Source organism: Triticum aestivum, chromosome 3B (assembly GCF_018294505.1).
Source record: "Triticum aestivum cultivar Chinese Spring chromosome 3B, IWGSC CS RefSeq v2.1, whole genome shotgun sequence".
Taxonomy (NCBI): Eukaryota; Viridiplantae; Streptophyta; class Magnoliopsida; order Poales; family Poaceae; genus Triticum; species Triticum aestivum.
Window position 1 is genome coordinate 413,941,107 of NC_057801.1, and position 7,040 is coordinate 413,948,146.

The window sequence follows — 7,040 nt, forward strand, 5'->3', positions numbered from 1 at the left end:
AAGATAGATAGTGGGGTACCTCTCCGGTGAGCCCCCGTCCCCGCTGCTGGTGGTTCTTCCTTAACTCCGGCGAGCCCCCCCAACCCCTGAAAATCGACTGACCCAAAAGTCGATTCAGTTGACTGAAGTGTGGCTTAATCGGAGCAGAGCAGCATCACGAGCGAGGGGGAGAGCAGCAGCAGTAGCTGGGCGAGCGAGCGATCGAGCGAGAGCCGGAGCAGCAACAGCAGCGCGAGTGAGCGAGCGAGAGCCGGAGCAGCAGCAGCAGATCCCGCTGGTATGGCCGCCGCCGCCGAAGGGGCCTCACACTAGGGGAGATCCACCGTGGAGATGTCGCCCGCGGAGCCGGCTTCAAGGTAGCCGCTCCATGGGGGTGCGGGATGGAGCATCGTCGGTGCCGGGAGGTCGAGTTAAGGAGAAGGTGCGATGCGATGAGTGTACAACCTCTTTGGTGGCGCTGAGTAGGCCTCGGCTTCGTCCGAGGAGTCGGTGAGGATGATGCGGTTCCGATGGAGCAGGTTAAGGCGGCGCTGTGGGGATGGAGCAATCGCGATAGACGAGGAGATCATCGGAGCAGCTCCTTGGGGGTGGAGGACGGGGCGGCTGAACCGGTGGTACGGCGAGATGGACGACGGATCCTCATCCGGGGAGGTGGATGAGGGACGTCGAGTTGTTGCGGTGGACGATGTCGTCGGGGAAGAGGCTCCGGCTGGGTAGCGGTGACGTGGCGGACGGAGGAGGGTGGGGTTTCGCGGTTGGAGCGGAGAGGTTATGGCGGCCTGGGATTTCGAATAGCGAAAAGGGGGCGATGGAAGGGGGTGAAGCATGACTTAGGGACGCGCTGGTCCAAAATGTAGGGTGTGTTACAAAAGTACCCCCCACCGATTTGAACTAGCGGCCCTTTTGGCTCAGGGTTAGAAGGGGGATTTCGCGTGTCGGGATTTGGCAGCTGGAGGGAGTTTTCGCGCGCGTTGTAACTTCGGGATAGCAAGGCGCGGGTTGTGAAGGCGCCAGTTTTGGGAGCACGATATCGGAATTTTCGGGATATAACAAGACGCGGGTTGAATTTTAGGGACAAGACTAACGTGTAGTAATATTGTACTTGTACGTACCAAATCAATTCGCACTTCCCTCAACCAAAAAGAAAACAAAAAAAATAAAACTATTCACACCACACAAAGAGAGAGTCTTGCCCCGTTTTACTATACAAATGCTATTCAAAGCTACTCCCTCCTTCCATCTATATAGGGCCTAATGCGTTTTTCGATGCTAACTTTGACCAAATACTAGAGCAATGATATATGACATGCAACTTACGCAAAGCACATCGTTAACTTCGTCTGTGAAAGGTTCTTTCAATGATATAATTTTCACATTGTGCATGTCATGTACTATTAATCGTTAACTTACTCATCTAAACAATTTTGTTGATTTGTGTGATATGCAAAAGAAGAAAGATATGGATAAAAATATTGTCAAATTGAAGTTATTTCCGTTTTCACTCAGAGATTGTGTTAAAGTTTGGTTTTCGTCTTTGCCTAAAAATAGTATTGATTCTTGGAACAAGTGCAAAGATGCTTTTATCTCTAAGTATTTTCCTCCCGCTAAGATCATCACTCTTAGGAACGATATAATGAATTTTAAACAACTTGATCATGAGCATGTTCCCCAATCTTGGGAAAGAATGAAATTAATGCTTCGCAATTGCCCTACTCATGGTTTGAAATTATGGATGATCATACAAAATTTTTATGCCGGATTGAATTTTGCTTCTAGAAATCTTTTAGATTCAGCCGCGGGAGGGACGTTTATGGAAATTACGTTAGGAGATGCTACAAAATTGCTTGATAATATTATGGCTAATTATTCTCAATGGCACACCGAAAGATCTTCTAGTAAAAAGGTGCATGCTATAGAAGAAATCAATGTTTTGAGTGAAAAGATGGATGAACTTATGAAGATGTTTTCTCCTAAAAATACTCTTCTTGATCCCAATGATATGCCTTTGTCTACTTTACTTGAGAATAATAATGAATCTATGGATGTGAATTTTGTTGGTAGGAATAGTTTTGGAAACAACACATATAGAGGGAATTTTAATCCTAGGCCTTATCCTAGTAACCCTTCTAATAATTATGGAAATTCCTACAACAACTCTTATGGAAATTTTAATCAGATGCCCTCTGAATTTGAGAGTAGTGTTAAAGAGTTTATGATTTCACAAAAGAATTTTAATGCTTTGCTTGAAGAGAAATTGCTTAAAGTTGATGATTTGGCTAGGAACGTTGATAGAATTTCTCTTGAAATTGATTCTTTAAAGCTTAGATCTATTACTCCTAAACATGATATCAATGAGTCTCTCAAAGCCATGAGAATTTCCATTGATGAGTGCAAGGAAAGAACCGCTAGGATGCGTGCTTCCAAAGATGCCTTTATTAAAGCGTGTTCTTCCAATTCCTATGAAAATCAAGATGAAGATCTAAAAGTTATTGACGTGCCCCCCATTAAATCTTTGTTTTGCAATATGAATCTTGATGAAACTGAATATGATCTTCCTTTACCTAGAAGCCGTTCTAAGAATTCGGAGTTTCTAGATCTTGATGATGAATTTGATGAAAGTGGGATTGAAATAAATAAAAACCAAGATGTTGCTAAACCCACTATTTTGGATCTCAAGGAATTTAATTATGAAAATTGCTCTTTTATTGGTTTTATTTCCTTGTTGCAATCCGTGCTAGATTCTCCTCATGCTTATAGTCAAAATAAGGCCTTTATCGAACACATTGTTGATGCCTTGATGCAATCTTATGAAGAAAAACTTGAGTTGAAAGTTTCTATCCCTAGAAAACTCTATGATGAGTGGGAACCTAATATTAAAATTAAAATTAAAGATTATGAGTTTCATGCTTTGTGTGATTTTGGTGCTAGTGTCTCTAATATTCCCAAAACTTTATGTGATTTGCTAGATTTCCGTGATTTTGATGATTGCTCTGTAAACTTGCATCTTGCGTATTCCACTATTAAAAACCTATGGGAAGAATTAATGATGTTCTTATTGTTGAAAATAGGAATTATGTGCCCATAGATTTTATCGTTCTTGATATAGATTGCAATCCTTCATGTCCTATTATTCTTGGTAGACCTTTCCTTAGAACGATTGGTGCAATTATTGATATGAAGGAAGGGAATATTAGATTCCAATTTCCATTAAATAAGGGCATGGAACACTTCCATAGAAATAAAATAAAATTACCATATGAATCTATCATGAGAGCCACTTATGGATTTCCTACCAAAGATGGCAATACCTAGATCTATCCTTGCTTCTATGCCTAGCTAGGGGCGTTAAACGATAGCGCTTGTTGGGAGGCAACCCAATTTTATTTTGTGTTTTTTGTTTTTGCTTATGTTTAGGAATAAATAATCCATCTAGCTTCTTTTTGGATGTGGTTTTATCTTTTAATTAGTGTTTGTGCCAAGTAGAACCTATAGGATAACCTACGATGATAGTTGATTTGAATCTGCTGAAAAACAGAAACTTTGCATGCACGAATATAATTTTTTTAAATCACAGGAATGTTCTTTTGCGTTGATTCTTTTTTCTTATGTTCAATAAACAAATTTACCAGGACTTCCTATTTTGTTAGAATTTTTAGAGTTCTAGAAGTTTGCATTAGTTACAGATTGCTACAGACTGTTCTGTTTTTGACAGATTCTGTTTTACGTGTGTTGTTTGCTTATTTTAATGAATCTATGGCTAGTAAAATAGTTTATAATCCATAGAGAAGTTGGAATACAGTAGGTTTAACACCAATATAAATAAATAATGAGTTCATTACAGTAACTTGAAGTAGTCTTTTGTTTTCTTTCTCTAACGGAGCTCACGAGATTTCTGTTGAGTTTTGTGTTGTGAAGTTTTCAAGTTTTGGGTGAATTCTTTTGATGGATTATGGAACAAGGAGTGGCAAGGGCCTAAGCCTGGGGATGCCCATGGCACCCAAAAGATAATCCAAGGACACAAAAAAGTCAAAGCTTGGGGATGCCCCAGAAGGCATCCCCTCTTTCGTCCACTTCCATCGGTAATTTACTTGGAGCTATATTTTTATTCACCACATGATATGTGTTTTGCTTGGAGCGTCTTGTATTATTTGCGTCTTTGCTTGTTAGTTTACTACAATTATATTTTCTGTACACACCTTTTGAGAGATCGATACATGAGTTTGAATTTGATAGAATACTCTATGTGCTTCACTTATATCTTTTGAGCTTGATAGTTTTGCTCATAGTGCTTCACTTATATCTTTTGAGCGTAATAATTTTTGATCTAGTGCTTCACTTAGATCTTTTAGAGCATGGTGGTAATTTTTTTTAAAGAAACTATTGATCTCTCATGCTTCACTTAGATTATTTTGAGAGTCATTAACAACATGGTAGTTTGCTTAATGTTAATATACTTAGTGTTCAAGACATGTGAAACTTTCTTTTGAGTAAATTGAATACTAAGATAAGTTTGATGCTTGATAATTGTTTTGAGATATGGAGGTGATAATATCAAAGTCATGCTAGTTGGGTAATTGTGAATTTGAGAAAGGCTTGTGTTGAAGTTTGCAAGTCCCGTAGCATGCACGTATGGGTAAAGTTGTGTAACAAATTTGAAACATGAAGTGTACCTGGCTTGTGCATCCTTATGAGTGGCGGGCGGGGAGGAGCGATGGTCTTTTCCTACCAATCTATCCCCCTAGGAGCATGCGCGTAGTACTTGAATTTTTGATGGCTCCTAAATTTTTTGCAATAAGTATATGAGTTCTTTTGACTAATGTTGAGTCCATAGATTATACGCACTCTCACCTTTCCACCTTTGCTAGCCTCTTCGGTACCGTGCATTGCCCTTTCTCACCTTGAGAGTTTGTGCAAACTTCGTCGGTGCATCAAAACCCCGTGATATGATACGCTCTATCACACATAAACCTCCTTATATCTTCCTCAAAACAGCCACCATACCTACCTATCATGGCATTTCCATAGCCATTCCGAGATATATTGCCATGCAACTTCCATCATCATCATCATGACATACATTACTTTTGTCATATTGCCATCGCATGATCATGTAGTTGACATCGTATTTGTGGCAAAGCCACCATGCATTATTTTTCATACGTGTCACTCTTGATTCATTGCACCATCTCGGTACACCGCCGGAGGCATTCATATAGAGTCATACTTTATTCTAAGTATCGAGTTGTAATTGTTGAGTTGTAAGAAAAACAAAAGTGTGATGATCATCATTATTAGAGCATTGTCCCAAAGTGAGGAAAGGATGATGAAGACTATGATTCCCCCACAAGTCGGGATGAGACTCCGGACGAAAAAAAAGGGGGAGGCCAAAAAAAAGAAAGGCCCAAATAAAAAAATTGAGAGAAAAAGAGAGAAGGGACAATGCTACTATCCTTTTACCACACTTGTGCTTCAAAGTAGCACATTGTTCTTCATGTAGTGAGTCTCATATATTGTGCTTCAAAGTAGCACCAAGATCTTCATGATAGTGAGTCTCATAAGTTGTCTTTTTATACTAGTGGGAATTTTTCATTATAGAACTTGGCTTGTATATTCCAATGATGAGATTCCTCAAAATGCCCTAGGTCTTCGTGAGCAAGCGAGTTGGATGCACACCCACTAGTTTTCTTTTGTTGAGCATTCATAGCTCTAGTGCATCTGTTGCATGGCAATCCCTACTCCTCATGTTGACATCAATTGATGGGCATCTCCATAGCCCGTTGATTATCCTCGTCAATGTGAGACTTTCTCCTTTTTGCCTTCTCCACACAATCTCCATCATCATATTCTATTCCACCCATAGTGCTATATCATGGCTCGCGCTCATGTATTGCGTGAAGGTTGAAAAAGTTTGAGATTATTTGAGTATGAAACAATTGCTTGGCTTGTCATCGGGGGTATAGAAGTTGGGAACATCTTTGTGTGACGAAAATGAAGCATAGCCTAACTATATGATTTTGTAGGGATGAACTTTCTTTTGCCATGCTATTTTGAGAAGACATGATTGCTTTGAATAAGTATGCTTGAAGTATTATTATTTTTGTGTCAATATGAACTTTTGTCTTGAATCTTTCGGATCTGAATATTCATATCACAATTAAGAAGATTTATATTGAAATTATGCCAAAGTATCACTCCGCATCAAAAATTCTTTTTTATCATTTACCTACTCGAGGACCAGCAGGAATTAAGCTTGGGGATGCCTGATACGTCTCCAACGTATCTACAATTTTTGATTGCTCAATGCCACTTTATCTACTGTTTTGGACTATATTGGGCTTTATTTTCCACTTTTATATTATTTTTGGGACTAACCTATGTCACGACCGGTTTTCCGAGTAATAAATTTCCAGAAAAGACCGTCGTGCTCATCAGCCCCAGGATTACTGTTAGCTGATGAGGCTCCAACTTGATACGGAAATTCCAAGCAGAAAAACAAAATATGTAGTACAAGACCATTCTGGCCTGTGAGTACAACAAATGGTTTCTAGAGGTTGATGGCGGAAGCGGGTTGTGAAACATCAGTGTCTATGGGACTCCATTTCCCACGGGAACAGCTGACCAGGTTAACTCCTATCTTCGCGAGGCTGCTATCTCCATTACTTAGGTGCCGGGGCTGTCATCGCGTCGCTCCTCTCCGCGCAAGAAATCTGGCCAAGACAATAGCCAGGGACAAGCCAGTGAGTACTTTGAATGTACTCGCAAACATTATGAACACAGGTATAATATAACAATGATGTGCTGAAAATATTTTATGCTCATGACGTCAGTCACAAAAGATGAATAAATCTCTGATGCGTGCAAGCAAGTTATTTATAAAAATGCAATAACATGGTAGTATTAAAATTTATGAAACAAATAACAAGCAATGCCACAGTCGGGTGTCTTAGCGACACCACATAAAGGGCTTTAAAAGAAATGCCACAGTCGGGCGTCTGAGCGACACCACATAAAGGGCTTTAAAAGAAATGCCACAGTCGGGC